This window comes from Diadema antillarum, unplaced genomic scaffold, assembly GCF_040938485.1.
Source record: "Diadema antillarum isolate AM-2024a unplaced genomic scaffold, OU_Dant_1.0 seq00000854_RagTag, whole genome shotgun sequence".
In the NCBI taxonomy this organism is placed as follows: domain Eukaryota; kingdom Metazoa; phylum Echinodermata; class Echinoidea; order Diadematoida; family Diadematidae; genus Diadema; species Diadema antillarum.
The window spans coordinates 1,884,466-1,892,292 of record NW_027271725.1 but is presented as its reverse complement, the minus strand read 5'-3'; the positions used below and the strand labels follow the sequence as shown (position 1 = coordinate 1,892,292).

Here is a 7,827-nt window from a genome sequence, read left to right as displayed (position 1 = left end):
AAAATCTACACCAGTTCAACAAAAGTGTTTGTTAGCATACAGAGAACTAAGAAGTGACTCCTATGAGTCATACTGTCGAACAGAGTGTGAAAGATTTCATAAAGATGGGAGTTGTTCGTAAGTTCAACAAGTTGCTCGTAACTTTACAACAGGTTCAGGCTGCTCTTAAAAATCAAAGGTTGTTCATAAGTCATTCGTAAGAGCTTCATAGCAACAAAATGGTGGCTAGGGGTAGGAAGGTCTCCTTCCCCAGAGAAGATCCATTCTGGGGACTAGACGACACAAAGATAAAGAAAGCCTACAGATTTACACGACAGGGAATTAACTTTCTAGTGAACTTGATGAGAGGCGATATTCAGCCAAGAACGAACAGGAATAGATCATTGCCAGTTCTTGTACAAGTGTGCATAGCAATAATGCACTATGCTGGAGGCACTCTGCTCTGTCAAATAGCTAGATCACACAGAGTGAGCATCACGACAGTGTCGCGATGCATCCGTAAAGTGACACTGGCCCTGGTTCAACGGGGAAGTGAGGTAGGCGGTGTCTCTTGCACCTTCTTTAATTTTAATAATATTCCGTATATAGAACTCTCTCTCTCTCTCTAATATATATAGAAATATATATGAAATTGTAGTTAACCTTTGTTGGATACAGTCATTCACTGAATTGGACAAAATGCACTAACGGTTAGTAGAACTACAGTCATTCAGTCTTACTGAGTCACTGACTCTTTCTCTGAGTCTATTGTAACCACAGATGTATATAATATTAGTATTAACCTACTACATTTTCTAGTCTGTTGAAGTCCAAGGCAATATGAGCACACATTGTGACTCTGTGCCTATTACCTATAAACTCGGGGGGGGGGGGGGGGTTGGGATGTGGGCAGCCATAAAAAAAGGCACATTTTGTACAACAAAAAGTGATGCCAAGTGCAGGAGCTGTCATTGGTTTAACACGCAGATGCCTCATCTGCTCCCGATTTACACCTTTTTTCCCCCAATGCCTACAACAGCCACCAGCTGCCATCCCCCCCCCCCCCCCAAATGCAGGCACACATCCAATGAATGGCAGCTCGTCCTCTAAAACCTACTACTGTAGTACTATTCTAGTATTGTACTAGAGTAGAAAGACAATAGTCAACATTACTATAACGTTAGTCTATTATTGCTAAGCTGAATACTAGCAGAATCATTATGACTACAGTCTCTTTGAACTTCTGTTCTTTGAGTATTGAAAGCAAAGATCTAGACTCTGTCTATGATCTTTTTTGGTTTAATACACTCTTCTTCAGTTTTTGCAAAGTTAAGCCCCAGCCCAGGCCAGGCCATGCGCAGAGTCTACTTAATATCAATTATTCATCTATTTCAATGCCTTGTACACTGTTAAAGTTATACAGCCGAATAAATGTAAACAAATGCGGCTATTACCAATTCGGTCGCGATCGCTCGGGGCTAGATGAGCGTGACCATCATCCTCACAGATCATACTTGTCCTGGCTGCTAGCTACGCCGGCTATCAACGGCATGCCACTAGGCCTCAGGGTTTACAGCTAGCTACAGTGGACCAGTACTACACTAGCTGTCCTATCTGTAAGAATTTAAGTTAGCACATTGATTTGAAGTAAGAGTGAAAAAAGCCAACACTTAAGATAAACTTAACTTCAATTTCTATTTCCAATGCAGTTCATCAAATTCCCAACGTGAGCTGAGGCAGACCATGTGAAGAACGAGTTCTTCACCATAGCAGGTTTCCCGAGTGCCTTGGGGGCTGTAGATTGTACACATGTGGGTTTGAACTCTGCTGTCCTCGGTGTTAATGAACATGTATTCGTCAACAGGAAGTTCTGTTGTACCATAAACGTACAAACAATGTGTGACACCAAATTTATATTGAATCTTTGTGTATTTGGGATTTTTGTTTTATAATTTAGATATAATTATCTAATATAGGCCAACTTACGCTTCAATTTTGTGGTTTGATTTATGTTGTATTTTCTAATTCCTATACACTTTAATGATTACGTTTACCACGATATTTATAACTTCAACATCATTAACTCATTCTGACAATGCTACAGGTATGTTGTAAGTATTTCCATCTCAGTGAGATATCCCACATGAAAATATCATTCTATCACACAACAATTCTTATCGAAGCTGAAAGTTTGAAATCTAACCATCCCACCATTGTTTTCCTGAAACTTTATATTTCTAATTGGAAACTTTTGAAAGGATGCATACTGTCAGGGTCACATTGAACAGGTAACCACTGTATTGTATCTGAAGGTTAATGTTACCGGTACTATGACCTTGTAGATGGCCCGGCTCTGCGCATGATGCACGAGTCCTTCAAATGAGCCATCTTGGAAGGTTTCTGCAGAACAGAGGGGAGAGTGGTTTCCTCTTAGGAGACAGTGGACATCCCCTCAGAGCCATTTTTAGAGGAACTTCAAGGTCAAGGGTATAACATTCATGATCAAATTGACACTACATCTGAAAGAAGGGCACAAATAGTTTAGAACCTGAATATGATAGCCTGTCATAATTCTTGAAAAATTGCTCTGTGAAAAGTGTTTCAAAACACATATTTACATGCATTGCAATGAGGTAAATAGAGCAATTTATTTTTTCTTTCATATTTTGGATTAAATTTCAAGGTCATTATTATGCAACAAAAGTGTTTTGTGGTATACTAACATTACTAAAATACGTTTTTATTTTTAAACAGACTACTGTATATGCTATATATGACTGAACGGCTTTGGGGGAAGCATCATGTAGTCAACACGGACAACTTCTTCACCACTGTTGATTTGTTCGAGAGCCTCCAGCAGAAACCAGAAGTGGACGCCTAAAACAGCAGACTAAGCTTGAGTTCAGAAAGCGTCTGGCGAAACGTCTCCTCAGCTCCCATGGTGATGACGGTCATGGTGACCAGAGAAGTCATACTACGTGGCACACAAACTCACAAAGAACAATTTGGTGACACATACAAATACAAATTGTAGATGCTAACTCTCAGAAGAAGACAAGCCAAACTGAAATATAAACAGGCTCAATCAACCGGAACGGTCTTACTTGGTGTTGGATAAAGTACACTAGGATTTATGGGGAGTGATGTAGGCATGGCCTGTAAAATCCAACTTGAATCACCACACTGTCACCACACGGTCACCCTGCACAATACTGCTAAGTCATATGTTGTACTCTCAAGCCATTAGGGCCTGTTCGCACAATTACGACTCAGTTATGACAGTATGAATGGTGAAGTTGAACATGAAAATACACCGTAATGTGTTGTCAGAAAAACATCACGGAAAGGCACTACTTATGAAGATCAACTGTTGCCATGAGACAGTGCACTGAAGCTTTATTGGTTTAAAGCCTGTTGGGTGGGCACCGCTTTGGAGAAAAACCTTCTCTTTTTTAAAGGGGAAGGCTAGTAACTGATCAGTGGGAATCAGTGGAAATGCTGGGAGATGATTGTTCCAATCCTAATGGGATTCATTCAAGAGTTCATTGTATATCTATTGTTGTGTGAAAATGATTTGCTTCAGAACGGTCTCACATTCAAGTAATGTGCAGATTAATGCTCCGTCACTGACCAGGGACGCTAACCTGGAAGCATTAAACTGCACATTACTTGAATATGAGACGATTCTGAAGCAAATCATTTTCACACAACAATAGATATACAACGAACTCTTGAATGAATCCCATAAGGATTGGAACAATCATCTCCCAGCATTTCCACTGATTCCCACTGATCAGTTACTAGCCTTCCCCTTTAAAGCCATGAAATTTCTCATAGAGAGGTTTAAACTAGACATGCAGTGAGCAAAAGCTGAAGGGAAAATTCCAAGCTTTTCTTTGATTCTTTTTTTCTTTTCACAAAGCTATGTCTGTATAATCATTTTCCATCAAAATGGCTGGTACATGTAGCGAGAATATCATACATGTCTGGGAGGCATGTTTTTTTGCAGGCATGAGAAGATGTTAGGGCAGTGCTGTAGCCATGTATCGTTGCTACACTATCAAAGACACTCCCTGTGGCGACAAAACAGAAGGCAACAAAAACTTGCAGAGATGCTAACACTTCATTATGTGAGAAGAAGAATGAAGTAAGTAATTGCTCTTTCACTATAATGAGTAACGAGTAGGCCTACTTCGATAGACAGACGAATGACCCTAAGCACATTCATCACCCCCTCACTAGAAAAGCATCTTCAATTCCCAACCATGACCCTGCCCCCCTTTTTTAAACAGATTCATTGTTTCGTGTGATTGGACTTGATTCAAGAGATTAAATGCTGGAATAAACAAACAACAACATTGCGCTTACAACTTCTTTTGACACTACAGAGACTTTTTTTAAACTTTCATTTACATGACAAGGAATAGAGTAAAACTATCTAGGTGAGTATTTCCAGTAAATTCAGGGTCATTATCCTTCTATTCTTTTGACAATATTCAGCTGTACTCTATTTTCTTTTCACTTATTTTATTTTTTCTTGCCAGTGGTTTCATTGCATTCCGATCATGTCCTCTCACGAAAATGATTACGCAATGTTTCTTGCTTGCAAAGTATCATATTTGCTTGGAATATTTACTATTAAAATGAGTTAATCATGTGCAAATCATGTTTTGTTTAAGTACTCCACACTCATTTCTTTTTTAATTAATTTAGTGTACTACTTCACACTATTCTTTGAATGAAGTCATGAAAATCATATAAAATTCAATTCCATAACATGGATATGTATGTGTAGATTGAGATCTAGAAAATTTTAGCAATTAAAACATCTATATACTCATGAGAAAGAAAATGTCAGAAAGAAAATCATTCTATTATTTTTCAATCTGTTACAGAGAAAATAAAGGTTAAGAAAAAGACAGCATTTAACATAAGATTTAGATGGCAAATATGAAATGCTTGGATGGAATAGGAAGAGAGGAATTTTGATTGTTAATATGATAACCATTTACAACAATTTGAGAGTGAAATACCACCATGTTACAGTCATGACATAAGGTGTGTCATCACACACTATACAGCGGCCGAAAACTTCGACGCGGCCGAAAACTCCCTCCGTGGAAGCGTGTCTCATTTATACCTGGTGCCATGGTAACATCTTTCACTATGGTTTCAGCGTCATATATTATGTTGATGTATTATATGCTTTCACAATTTGTGTTTATCACTTTGGTTCTGTAACTTGTTTTTAAACAAATTCGGCAAAACCGCTTAGGTGGTCGAATACTCAATCCCTTACTCTATGTAAAGTTTAGAGTAAGGGCCTACTACGAAGGAAAGAGAAAAATTGAGAAAGCTCCCGCCAGCACACACAAGACTTACCCTTTGGAGTGGCAAGAATGCTTGGAGATGTGCAAGGGCAAAATATCTAGGAACAAGTTTTTGCACCCATGGTGGTGTTGACATGTTTGCCCAACACTTATTGGATGTTCATGCTTGGTTTTGTCCAAGACACAACTGCACACAAGGGGGGAACAAACAGCAGACAGTCAGGAGGAAACATTCCTTATTTTCCAGTAGGCCTTACTTTGTAGTGGCACACCTTTGAAACCACTGATCACAACACACATTGTCAAAACTCAAAGCAGATGTCTCTTCTCTGCTAGCAGCTAGGCATGGGAGATTCGTTCATTTCCTGGACCAATTTCGTGGCATTCAACAAGAATTCTATGAGTACTCGCACATCCTGGGATTCAATGGGGCAACTGATTGGAGTCATGTTCTCATTCAAATCCTGGTGGAGAGTTTGGCCAGACATTCATGAATCACAAGGGCCAGTCATCAATTAATATTCACTCAAATCAATAAATTATACAGTAGGTACTTTAACATTAATTACAAGGTTTATTGCATTCAGTAGAGCTTCATGAAATTCCTTGCTCATGTCACGTCACATAAAACTTATTCTAAGTTTGTATCACAAATTTGATTTCTAAGACGTCTGTAATTTAAAAAATCATAAATCTGTTTACAAAAAGCCAGCTCTAAAATGGATAATGCATGAATTAGTGCAATACATTTGTTATACTTGTACATGTACATGTATACTTTGAGATCTGATGATTTGTATAATCATGCGCTTAGATAGCACATTAATCAATTAACTTTATTTATCTAAAATATCTATTTTGGAATAGCTATAAATGATTATGAGTTTTGTGGCATTAAATTTCCATTAAACTGTCCTAGCTAACAGAGTTCACCTATGAAGAAGGTATGCATTCCTTCCTCGTTGTTTATTTTCCTTGGGTTGCTTCGCAACCACATTCAAGTGAACCTATAGCATATCGTAATTCTTAACCAGTCGATATTGCAATAATTGTATCTCCTGATGAATTTGAATTATAAAAATGTGTAGTTTGTAATTTGGAATTCTGAAAAATGTTTGGAATTGTCAGGAACTACCCTTCAAGAATTATCGACATTAAGTGTACCCAATTACACAATTACCATTTTTGTAACATCTTGTCAAAATGCTATAGAAAATATTACATTGTAGCTCACTTAATTTAATATCATTGAAAGTTAATCTTCCTGATTAAAAAGCTCATGGTCCATTTATAGAACTACAATATGTAATTCTTTATGTGATAAGGAGTACAATTGCTTAATCTATTTTCAGTTTTACAACATACAACATAGAATGAGATGAACTTCAATGCAGATCAAAAGCCTCCTAAAGTGGCGAGTTGAAGAACTGAACACAGATCAACTCAATAACATCACAGCAGATCGGTACAACAACACTTCGAGCATGTGGGAGTGCTACCGGAGAGCAATTCCCCCTTCTTACGTCTTCAAAGGGAAATGTAGGACACCCGATCCCACGAATGGCACAATCCCTGGGTCCAGGATGTGCATGACAGAAAGTTCGAGTAACGGAGATGTTTTCATGAACTACCTTGAGCAACACATCCTGCCCTCACTCCCTCCACGAGAAGTCAACGAATTTGTCATCACCCTGTACGACACATATTCAACGCACATTTCCATCCCTGTTATCGAATATGCCAGCTAGAGCTCATCAGATCGTGTTGTTCATGCTTCCTGCACACACAAGCCACATTCTCCAGCCACTTGACATTATACCTGCTTGAAGAGAGCCTACAGCACACAGAATGTGCCAAGTACATGCAAGCATGTCCGGGTGAAATCATCACCATATATGACGTCACCCATCTCTCCTCCCTAGCTTCCATCAGAGCCATGGGACAGGAAAACCTGAAGTCAGCTGTCAGGAAAGCAGGGGTCTCGCCCTTTAACCCCAATGCGGTAGGAATGGAGACGGCAACAAAACCAAGCCAGCTGGTGACTCTGACAAGACGGGAAGCAAGTGCCCCATTTCAACATCAGATCAGTCCTATGGGTGATGCTAGACAACTCAACAACGTCAAACGTCTGCACAAGGATTTCTGGCATCCAGGACACCCAGCCAGACCCAGCCGGCAGAAAAAGGAACTCGGCGGAAGATTACTGTTCACTTCTGTCAGTCCAGTTTGTGCATTACTGAGGATAAGATCTTCCTCAAGATTACATTGCTATGGTTACCCATTGGTGTGGCATAAGTTGTTAAGTTTCTCGTCCATTTCTCTCATTCTTCTCTCTTTTGCTTTCATTTCACTCTGTCCCTTTATTTTCACGGTACAGGCATACTTTTGAGAGTGTTGTGTTAATTTTTTGTCACATGATTATCTGGTTTCCAACAATTTTGAGGCGAGTTTTTGTTGTTTTTGAGTTGATGTGGCCGTATCTAATGCACTCATTCTAATAAATGAATCTGAGGCCCCT

The 7,827-nt window shown here is 39.1% G+C and overlaps 1 pseudogene; it reads left to right on the top strand.

Annotated features, from left to right (window-relative positions):
• The first annotated feature begins 218 nt into the window (after positions 1–218).
• On the top strand, positions 219–2,472 carry LOC139740462 (putative nuclease HARBI1; annotated as a pseudogene).
• Positions 2,473–7,827: the final 5,355 nt, after the last annotated feature.